Source organism: Manacus candei, unplaced genomic scaffold (genome assembly GCF_025592945.1).
Source record: "Manacus candei isolate 608988 ecotype Guabito, Panama unplaced genomic scaffold, ASM2559294v1 h1tg000014l, whole genome shotgun sequence".
NCBI classification, from domain to species: domain Eukaryota; kingdom Metazoa; phylum Chordata; class Aves; order Passeriformes; family Pipridae; genus Manacus; species Manacus candei.
The window spans coordinates 60,164,891-60,176,890 of record NW_026138062.1 but is presented as its reverse complement, the minus strand read 5'-3'; positions in this window follow the sequence as shown (position 1 = coordinate 60,176,890).

The window sequence follows — 12,000 nt, the reverse complement described above, 5'->3', positions numbered from 1 at the left end:
CAGACATCCCACTTTTATCCTCAAGACAGCAGTTAAGTTTGAAAACTACTTTATTTGAAATTAAAGCTCTATTTGAAGTTGCTGTTTTCCATCATTAGTAACATGTGACAAAATGTGATCGTGTGTGTGTGTGACCACCCTCTTTTCCCTAGATGTGTGTGACATGATTCTGCCAGTGCCTAGAAAGAAGGGAATTGGGCAAGGTGAGGGAATTCACCACAGCTGTTGTAAAAACTCCTTTAGAAATTTTGATTTGGTTTGGTTGGAAGGAAGGTGGAGCCCAAATGACTGAGACTCTGTCTTGGCATGTAAACAGCCCACCCTGAGAAGTAGGGCATTGGCTCCTTCTATGCAGAACTGATTTTGCTATAACTGTATGTGAGCTCCATGAAACTGTGGACCTGGCAGATGATTTAATTTGAGAATAAAGCACATAAGCAAGTTACAATGAGATAACCTTCATGTGTGACCAGAGCCCACTGAAATCTTCAACACGACCCTTTAAGCTACCTTGATTTTATCATGGGATAGAAACATGCTGAGGAACTGCTGTGTTGCAAATTCAGAATCTGACTTGCCATTTGGAAAGTGTATATACGCAACATCCTTGGGCTATTTCTTTATCAGGAACCTACTCTATTCAGGAGAGTGAAATGGTGTGCTTTACTTAACTGTGTACTTGACCCATAGAAAACTCTGGGACTTGAGCATGCTTTAATAACTAAGACAGTCCAAAGTCAAAGGATCTAGAGACTATTTCTTGCTGCAAGTTTCTCCTCCACTGTTTTTACTACGTCTCTTCCCCATTTGCCCCATGCACAAAAAAAGAAAATCTGAGCTTTTATTCTGTTGCTGGTACTGACAGAAAGACCTGTGATGGGTGACAGTGGACTTGCTCTTCTCTAGGCATCTCCAAACTCATTGTGCCTGGTCATGGCCTTGCAGGAGCATAAGCATCCCAGGAGCCAGGTGCCTTTACTTATAAACCTCGGATTTCAAAAGCTGCCTCATCTCATCAGCCAGGTCCTTTTGTGCATTTAGCTAATGGCTTTTCTTGTATCTGAGCCTTGTTTGACAAAACTATAGGTGGTGGTCGGCTCTTTTCCAGAAAAACAGTGCAGCGATATCTCAGTTGTCTGTGTTCACAGCCAGTGCAGATCCACATGCACCTGGCAGATGAGAGTTGCTGATACAGCTCAGTGCCTCATCTCCAGCTGTAGCAGCCCCAGATGCCTGGGAAAGGGGGCTATGGAAACAACAGAAAAGACACCTTTCCTTGGAGCTGCCTTCCTCTAGATCTTAGGTATTAGTAGGGGACACAGGTAGTAAAAGTCTAAAGAGAGTGGAAATTTAAGATTAAAAACCCTGTAGCTAAATGATGGGCACTAGAGTGCATGAGCTGCATAATCTCACATGAGTTTTTCAGCTAACTCAGTAGAGTGTTTTTTTCCCTCTTACTTCCTTAGAAATGTGGTCACATCTGGGAGCACTACACACTGTTGTATATGCCTGAGAGGCATTCTGGAAGAAGTTTTAACAGGAAGAACCACATTATCATATAGAAATGATCCTCACCTCACATAACCCTTTATAAGCACCATGCCTTGGAAGAAAGTTCTTACATAACCCACAAAATTATGGGCAGGAGTGGGGAGGAGGGCTCTATGGAGAATAGACTCACTTTTATTTTGCCTACCTTTGACATGCCTGGGAAGCTTTGAGGAGTCTGTTGTCATTTCTTACATAGAGTCTACCCTACCTGATCCCAGTTAGCGAATAGGGTGGCACTTCCATCCTGCACTGTAACCAAGAAGTGGCTTGGCTGGGGGAAGAAGCTGTGCAGGGAAGGTAGTGAGCACGGTAGATGTGAAACAACTCCTTGTAGAGTCTAGACATGTCCTGACCAGGGACTGACTGAAAATCTACAGTTCTGCGTTTCTGGATCCGGTGCTTTCTGGGAACATTTAATATTAAATTTCATGTTTCTCTCTGAACTGAAGAAAACCAGAAGAGAGCAGAATTTCTTACAGGACAGACATGATGGGTTTTAGTCACCTTGAAGATAAGTAGTACTTCTGAGTGGGAGGAACTGTGATTTGAAAATTCCTGTAGGGGTTAAAAAAAGAGAATAGTGTGCATATGTGAATTTTGTTTCTCAGTAATAATTCATTTCTCTCTGCTGTTTCACAGCTTCTTGGTCATGGAGCAAAGACTACCAGTGACGTTTTCCTAACATTTCACACCGTTGCTCCTACCCAGATAATTCCACTGATGTTGCCAGTGCTGAGAGTGGCAATTTTAGCTACATTTCCATTGACTCACTGGCATGTTAACCACTGTGCCTTATTCTGTTCTGCCAGTGAATCAAGTACAACAGTTCAAAACCCAGTGACTAGAAAAGCTGCAAACTAGTCTGCAGCTTGGTGACTTTGGTTGGCTTCAGCTACAGTTTGCACTATGAGAAAACACTGATGTTTAAAAATCAGTTCCTGTCTGAAATTACTTGCCCTTTAATTTGACTTTAAAAACAGCAGATCCATGCCTTGCACATCTAATCTTTGGAAAGGCAGAAAGTGTCAGAGAAGCAGCAAATATGAGGGGCTAAGTCCAATCTTTCATCAGAAGTGGAATCTATATTAACTGATAATTTTATTCCCCACCAGTTTTTAGAAATGCTGCATTTAATACACACAAACAAGTATTTATTTTCTGTCTTGCCCAGTGGTGGCAGAAGAAAGTGATTATTCTTGGTACCTCTCCTCCCTGGCCTAACTTTGGATTTAGCTTGACTTTGAGCACAGTTTGGACTAGAGGCGTTAAGAGGAATGTCCTTTCCAACCTGAATTATTCTGTGTTTCTCTCCTGCTGAATTTGCTGTAGATGTAGCACTACTTAGTGCTGCAGGTGTTATTACTGCTTTGGAGCCATTAGGAGAAATGCTGCACTATTCTCTTACCATGCCATGTTACAACTATGAAATGGAGAGAAATTGCAGGGCTTTGAACTAAAATCATAGATGCAGTAGTACTTATTGAATGAGTAACAGTAGCCAGCTTAATGAGTTTTATTTTAGTACCCAAGCTCTACACTAAAATAAGAGCAAGAACAGCAAAGTTTTATTTATTATTTGGCAAACACTGAGACACTAGATCTGCAATGAGAAAAGCAAGGGTTCAGACTTGGTCAGTGACAGGTAAAACTAGATCTGTGTCTACAAAACTGAGTTTCATGAAAGTAGTGTCATGTGGTTTTATCAGAGTATCTGTGCTACTCAGGTTCCTGTGTCTGCAAGGTCTGATTCATGGGCAGCCAGTTTTTTCCCCACTATGAGGGTAGAAGTGGCATATGAAGGTGTTACCTCACAGCACTTCATCCTTTAGATGCACAGGAGCGATTCCATCCCATATTACTCAGGACTATAGCTAGAAATGAAGCTTTGCATTTTCTGCTGAGGTGAAGGAGGCTGAGTGTGTATATCCTGAGCCCTGAAGTCCCCTATATGCAAAATAGGTGTGACAGGAGCAGTGACAGTAGCAGCAGCAATATACATCTGCTTCCAAGCTAATGCAGCCACATTGTGGCATTTCACTGAGAGAAGAAAGTGTTTTTCATGTCAGCTCATAGCTACATTGAGGTTGCACACTGTGAACACATTTTCCATATTTTATTGCATACTGTCTCAGTGTGATGTTGGCAGTTCTGATAAAGCAGAGTGGCTTGGATGAGTCAGGGAGGCTGCATGATCTGGGAGCTGTAAATTGAATTCAATTACTGATTACTTTTCCCTGTCATCTTTGCAGCATGACTTATATATATATATATAAAAGCTTCCTGCACTGTCAGTACTTACGAAAGTTTGAGGATTTGGGGTTCCTTTATTATGTTTTTGAAATGACATTACAGAAACCTTGGTATTATGGAGGACGAAGCTGCTAGAAGGCTATGCTTCATAAGGGATAAAGATATATCCTAGTCAAATTTTTATCTCAGAGATATTATCTCCTTTCAGAGTAATGTATGTGGTGAAGGCTGGAGTTCATTTTTTCTATCCCTATTTACTTGATGTTCTCGAAGCACTTTAAGTTCAACCACCCTTTTGAAAAATAGGAAAGGTTAAAAAAATTAGTTTCCACAGTAGGCCTAGTGTCCACCAGTACCTCAGGGCTAGAAACAGATTTTAAACTCCAGCATCTAGGCACCAGTTTAAAATCAGACTGCAGTCCTGGGAAAGCTCACCTTTCCCAACCCCTTTTTCTTGCTACTTCCCTACAGAGATGCTGGTTCAGCTTCTATTTTGTGTACTTCTTTCTTTGCAAAAGGCAAACTACTGCTTAAGATCCTGTGATACTGGAAGATATTGCAGAGCTGTTTTCTTCTTGGAAGTAGCTGTAGAAAATTCTGGTATGATACCGCATGGAATATTGCTTTGAAGAAAGAAAAGCACTATCTGCAGTGCTATTTTTCCAAGTTAACATAAGCCTTTGAATTACTTTTGTAATAGCTTCCTGCCTGGATGTGTAGTATTAAATTAAGGATTAAGTAATAGAAGAAAACAGGAAAAGCAAAACTAAAGTCGTAAAGTCTCTGAGGAAGGGGTAAGAAAGCTGCACTTAAACATTAGTAAAGAAACAACTGAAACAAATTTTCCTGGTCTGGGAAGCTGTCTAGGTGCCATGATAACTGTTCTTCTTCTGCAACTCTAAAATCTATTATTTTGAAAACTCAGTTTCCAAGTAATCAGTGAACAACTGTTTCATACATTGATCATCATTGCTACATCAGATTACCCCCAAAGACTGCTCACAAGCAACAGTCTTAAACCTTTGTGAGAAACGTTTCCCTGCTCATGTAAAGCTTGGAGTGGGGAAAGTTGGAGAGTGGAAAATAGCTAAATTGTGCAAGGGAAGGCAGCCTTATCAACTTCAGGGTTTGTGCAGACATCCTAGAATGGCTACATAGAATTTCCTAGTGTTCCAAGGAGCCTATTGCCATCATTACTGACTTCCACAGATCTCTTCCCAGAAGTAATGTCAAATAGATTTACTAGGGGATATTTAACCAGTTCTGATATAGCCTTTCTTCAAACCTGGGCATACTCAGTAACTTGACTATTATGTACATATAGTAAGAAGTCATGCACAGTTTATGAACAGAAATTGATGCACCTTTTTGGTTTGTTTTTGTTGTTTTTTGTTTGTTTGTTTGTTTCTGTTTGTTTTTTTGTTTTGTTTTGTTGTGCAGATCCACTAAAAGTGAAGAACTTCCTGCATGGTTTAATCATAATTGAATTCAGGCTTTTGTCACAGCAGTGGTAGAACTGTTCCTCCCTGCTCTGCTCCTCAGGCTGGAAATTTGTGCTGTTATAGTAACTCTTACCATTTATGCTAATAAATTAATTCCCCAAAGTTGTTGCAGATTATAGAGCTGTCATGATTACCAGACTCTTTCAGGATCATTACAACAAGGAAAAGCCAATTTGATGAGTGTGTGCTATTACAGTTTCAAATGTCAGGACAGGGCATGGTATTTTTTCCAATTATATGTCACTGCTAAAAGCTATGTGTTTTTTCCTAGTGCTTTTTACTAAAAAGGTCTATTGTCATTGCAGTAGCTGTTATCAGTGTTTCTTTTAGCATATATGCTTGAAATCCATAACAAATCTCTAGCTACAGTCCCGTATTAAGTCTAGACAGGCAGGGTGCAGTGTCTGAAGGTGAAGCTGCCAAAAGAAATTAAAAAAACCTTGATGCTACAGGAAATTCAGGTGGCATTGATTCAGGAGAGAGGCAGATGCTTCAGGCTGAGTCAGTGCTGAATCTTGTCACAGATTTAGCAGACAGCATTTTACCAGGACCTTTTTATACATGAGCTGAGGAACTGAATCCCCCTTTTCATCGAAGGTTTCTTTTTTTTTTTTAATGTGTGTCTGTGGAGAGGATTTTTTTTTTTTTTAACATAATAGCTTTATATTTAGTTTTTGAGCTAAATTCAAGTTTGGCTATCTCTCTGCTTTTGTTGGTTCTATCTGATACAGCTGGAGAGCTTTCTTGAAAGAGCAGTCTTCACCAGATCAGCAGAGACAGAAATGTTCTAAAACTTTACATGAGTCCTTCAGAAAAAGACTTCTTCTCCAGTGGTCTCATTGGACATTTGAGTGAAATTTCTACTAAATATATAAGGAGTCTTTTATAGATCTATGATAAATTACCTTCTCCTTCTTCCATCTTCTTCTAAGTTTGACCTCAAAATTTGTAGCTTTATATGGTTCTTGAAGCATATAGAAAGTTTGTTGTGATAAAACAGGCAGGAAAAATGTTACGTTTAAATGCAGAAGTTATGAAAAAGAATCAAAGTATTCTTAAGATACTCTCCATAGTCTGCAAAGAGATACAAAAGAGCCACCAGTCCTATTTTTTTTTTATTTTTGAAGTCTAACACAAAGCTTGTTTTCACGTAAGGGTCGGTTAACTTTTATTTCAGTTTAATCCATGGGAAACCTTTTAGATGCGGCCACAGCAGACAGCTGTAGCATTTTTAAAATCCATGGACTACTGACCTGGGGCTTAATACGGGCCACCCTTTTCCGTGGGGGTGACTGTAGCTGTCCAATTGAACAGTGTTAAGAGATCAGTCAGCTGTGGTCCTAGCCATGGAAACCAGCTGTTGTGGATGGGGAGCAGGTTTCTCCTTCAGAGGATTTTGGTATCATTAGAAAGTTCTCACATGGCTTTCTCTAGCATAGACTGTGACCTACAGTTCATAGCATCACTGTGAAATACTGGAGGGGAAAATCTGAACTAATCACTCATTATAACTCTGCACAGACCCACGGGGTGAGTCTGAGGTCAGGGTTGAATTGATCTTTGATGTGAGAATGGCAGTAGCTGTAATTCACTTGCTGGTCATGGGAATGGGCTGAGCCAAAGCCAGTTTTCTATGAGCTAGATAAGGGAAAAAAGGGCTGAGAATGTGACTTAGAAGCGTCTCAGTTTTACATTCAAAAGAGCCTATCTCTGCTTGACCTTTCAGCCTCATGCAAAGTGAATGCTGAGTAGGAACACTTATAGCTCATGGTTTTGTACTTTCTTTGTGTAGTTTTCTTTGTGTCAAAATAAACTCTTAAGAGTTCATAATGATTTTACTTTAACAGTCACTAAAGACAGATGCTATCTGGCAGCCAATATTATGTGGGAACTGAAATGAGATGCTTACTTGGTCCCTTTTGGCCATGTGCTTTGTGAATTTTGATAGCTGGAGTGACAGCGTAGACATTGAAACCCAGCTCCTGGTGCCCTCCATCCATTTTGCATTCTAGTCATGAGAATGATTTCTCTGTACTGTTTTGCTTTTGTGGTGCTGCATATGGTATGGGAAAGAAGTGGGGAGAGAGGAAGACAAAATTTGGGGAAGGGGTTTCTGCATCCTGCTACTATAATTCATTGTGATCTGACTTTCTGGATTTTCAGCCCCGCTCAGCCATCCGTCGCTCCTCATGTGACTGTCACCTCATATTATTGTAATTAGCAACTGCCAGCCCCAGAGATTTGACATTGGAAGTGAAAAAGTCCCAGAAGCTCTCTGCCAATTTAAAATTAACCCTGTCATTACAGGACAGATTGTCCCTCTCCAGAAGTAGCTCCTGGGCATTTGCACTGAGACAATCCCATGCTCCTGCTATTGTAAACCAGCTGCCTTGTTCTGCTCTGCTTTGTTGTCCTTGTGTCCTCCCAGTTCCCAGCTTGCTTCACCCTCCTGCCTCCCTGCAAACCACCCCTCTTTGATACCTATGAGAACTGAAGCTGCTGATGAGAGTGCTCAAGCCGGCAGTCCCGGGTCTGTGGGTGGATGATAAATGTGGTTTTCTGTGCCTGTGCCAATTGAGGTCTGTCTGCTCAGCCTCAGAAAAGACCCTGCTGTTCCGTGCACATTTCTCTTTTTCCCCTCTGCCTTGGACTTCTCCTCTCCCTGTGCCAGCATTGCAGACTACAGAACCACTGGGCTCCCTGCCTATTTATGTGACCATTGGTTCATGCTGCTGTACAAGAGCCTGTCTTTGTTGCTGTGGATACCTCAGCCAGGTGGATGAAAGCTAGGTCAAACCTGCCTCTCACGCTACAAATTTCTCACCTTTGTAAAGGGCTTATAGACTTTCTCCAAATGTGACTGGCAACTGCTGCTGTCAGGGCCCTCTTTACATGGTATTTACGAATTTTGCTTCATTGTCTTGTAAGCAGGGGCTGGCTGGAGGTCATCCGTGTTGTTACTCTGTATAGCTAATTAGGTGCAGCTCCAGCTCCCCTGCTGTACAGAGGTGACCGCACTGACAGCTCAAAGAAGGGTTGCCTTCCCCCGGGAAATATTTCGGGTTGCAGACAAAATAATGGAATATGGAAAGTGCAACAATATCAGGCACCCAATCTCCAAAGTCATTCCATCTGCTCAGAGTAATAGAGCACAGTCAAGTAACAAAGGTCTTGGTGGTCCTGCATTTCAACTGAGCGATGAACTATTTCAGTGAGTATGACAGGAAGATTTGACACTGCCCTGGTTCAGATGCCATTCTGATAAAATTTGCATATAACCAAAAATATATTTGTTTAACCTATTCTGCACCATCCTGTCAAGATACAGCTTTTTTACTCCGAACTTCACAAAAACTGGTACCCCTAGTCCTTTAGGATAAGGCCATACTCCTTTGCATTAGTTCCACACTTCTGTAATTAGTTCTGATTCACGATGTGCTTCTCCCCCGCCCACCTTGTTCTTGCAAGCAGTTACAAATTGTTACAAAATGTCTATTTCTTAGTTTAACTTGTCTATGAGTCGGGGACAGATCAGCATCTCCTCATCAGCTCCTCATTGCCCCAAGAAGCGCAACTGAGAGTCCCTGAAACATGATTTCGGTATCTGGTCTTTACTTACTTAAGCCATGAAGTAAGTTCCTGAGCCTGCTCTCAGCTTTCAAGCACGCATATTTGCCTTTGCACCACACAGCTTATCGTGCCTTATACCTCCACATGGCAGGCCACATTTCTGTGAGCACTCTTGTATTTCTTTGGTGTGCCTCACATGGCACTAGATACCAGCAGTAACTGTGTTCACCAAGGAGGAAAATGCCTACATAACCAGTACTGCTTTAAGCTTTCTAATAACAGCAAATTGTGATGGCTTGTCAACTACATCCACAGAATAATGCATCCTTTCCTTTTCTTTGTGTTATACTCTGGGTTATTTTATTGCATTGAGAGGTCAGACAGCTTTATTAGGGCAGCAGGCTCCCTGTGTCTCTTCTCAGCTTTAGCCACTGTTCATTGTCAAAAAACACTCTGAGTCTGTGGAAGAGTAGCCTTGAGAGTGCATAACCTTGGTGTTATTACATGATTTATATGCATAAATGAAGAGAAAATAGTTGCCAGTAAATATAAAGATAGACACGGAAAGAATGAAAAACAGTCAGCAGAACTCTAGAAAATCTCTGGAAACAAAGTTATGTGTTTGGGTTTTTCATGAGGTGAGGCATTACAAAAGCAGGCATGACAGGCACTAGGAATAGTTTATACTTGTATTTTTTGACTGCCTTCAAGGGAATATGACAAGATTAAGAGAAATTTCTGCTCATTACTTAAATGCCTGGCTAAATTTTATGTCCATGCAGTGCAATTCAAAATGTCAGCACTCATTGGCTCAGGAGCTCATAGTTTAAGCTAACTAGAAATGCATGTGGATAAGTCTTGCACTATGAGGTTGAGCTGTCTCTGTAGCCATAACCAATGACTCTTTCTGGTGAAGCATGGAAGAGCTTGTCTTCAGTAGTCATCAAACATTTTGCTCCGGCTGAAGGAAATAAAGGCCAGAAGCTGCTGTTCTGTTATCCATCGGCAACAACACCTCATCTTCCTTATGCTGCCATGGGCACAGCATAGTTCCAGTTGGAAGGCACCTCTGGAGGTTTGTGGATCAACCTCTTGTTCAAATCAGGGTTGGCTGAAAATCTGACCAAATTGCTTCCAGCTTTTTCCAGTCTTGAAAACCTCCGAGGACAGAGAATGTACAGCCTATCATCTCTCCACCTGCAAATAGAAAGTATAAGTTATGTAACCCTAAAGTAGTACCTTTGTGACCAGAAGAACTTGGTAACAGAAGCAAAGCTGCTGTTACTCTGCTACTTGAGCACTCCTCTGCTCTGTTGTTGTCTTTATCACTACATCCTTCAAAGCGTGAGATTGAAAACGGTATATTTTTCACTTTAGGAGGCATGTCCTGCCTCTGTGACCTTAGAATACTTAGCAACATGGTTGCACATGCATACTACACGTGCAGTGAAAGTCAAACTGTGTCTCAGCCTATATTAGGCACATTTGCCAGCTCTCACCTGGTTATTTTTATGAAGGATGCAAAACCCAGCAGCTAAGAAGTGTACATCAGTGTTCTTTATGTTAGCAACGGGTCAGACCAGTTGCCTGGAAAACTATTACTATCCCTAGCCCAGTAGTGCTGCAACTCTCCAGATGCCCTGGGAACCTTGCTCCCAATAAAAGAACGGTGCTAATTGCTTGAAACCTTTTTTATATCTTCCTTCCAACAATATTTTTGTTGGAAGCTTCAGGATATCAATACTTCGGCTGGTTCAGTAAATCCGGGAGTCCTGGTTAATCAATCCTGACACACTAGGTTAGTCATAGCTCGACCTGGCTCTATCACTTGACTGTTTGGTCTCCTTAAACTGATATGTTGACTCTCCATATTCCTGTTTGGCCTTCTGCTCGTTTTTGGTATTTCTGGCCTGATGCTGTAAACTCACTTGTTAAGTTACTGTCTCATTATGGATTTGATAATTGATGCCTTGCAACCCCAAGTAAATGCCCGTGTTCTCCAACTATTAATTATTGTTGCTTGCTTCTTGCTCTCTGTCTTTTCATGGGAAGACTCAAGAACATCTGTCTTGTGCTACTGTGGAAGAAGATGGGGAAAAAAGCTGCCAAATATTCAGCAGAAAACACAAAAATGTTTCTTAGCCAATAATTACAACTGTTATGCCCATGTCTCTCTTGATACATGACTTCCTGACATTAAAAGAATTTAACATTTACATCTGCTTTTATTTCTTTCAAGAGCTTTGTATCTTTTTCTCCCATTTTAAGTGTTGTTGTCCTCTTAAAATTGTTTTTAATATTGGCACTATGGGGGCTCCCTATTTATTATGTCAAGTTTACTCAAGTTTACAAGCATGTGGGTCGACAGCAAGAAACTTCCTGGCTTTTGTGACCTTTGGATCATGGTGAAAACAGTCTTTGCGAACCCATAACCCTGCAAACACAGATCTCAGAATCTTCCTGCACTGTTCAGAAGTGATGGAGAGTGATGAAGGAGAACATGATGCACAGTGCTGAGAATAAGCTGTGTAAGAAAAACAGAAACAGCAGGCTTCTCTCTCTTGTCCCTCTCTTGCTGCTACTGAGGATTTATGACGTTGTAACAGGCTTTGATGTGAGTTGAATATGAAAGCACTTCTCCCAGACTGTAGTACAATCAGCATTTTTGCTGCATTCGCTTCCTTGCTTTGCTTCAGTACTCCAGTGAGCTGACTGGCAAAACCCCAAGCTGCATGCTAAGATCCCTGCAGCACCGCAGGCAGAATAGTGCCCAAGATGCAGGAATAATGAAATAATGTACCTCGTAAGTGCCCTTCACTTAGTCAGAGATTCCCTGAGGAAAAGCAAAAAACCTGGAGAGGATGTTGCCAAAATTCCTTCTTTGCTGCAGAGATAATAATTTGCGTATAGTTACTGCTCAACGAATTGCCTGATACAGTCTTTGCCCTCCACAGCAGAGAACTGCTGACTGTCTTCATACACAACAGACAGATCCAGATTCCTATAAACATGAAGCTTGGATGATGGGATCACTTATTGTTTCATCAAGATGAAACCCAATTAGAAAAAGCAATTTCGCTGCATTATGTACATCTCTTACCAGCTTACTCTATCCATTATTGTCTCT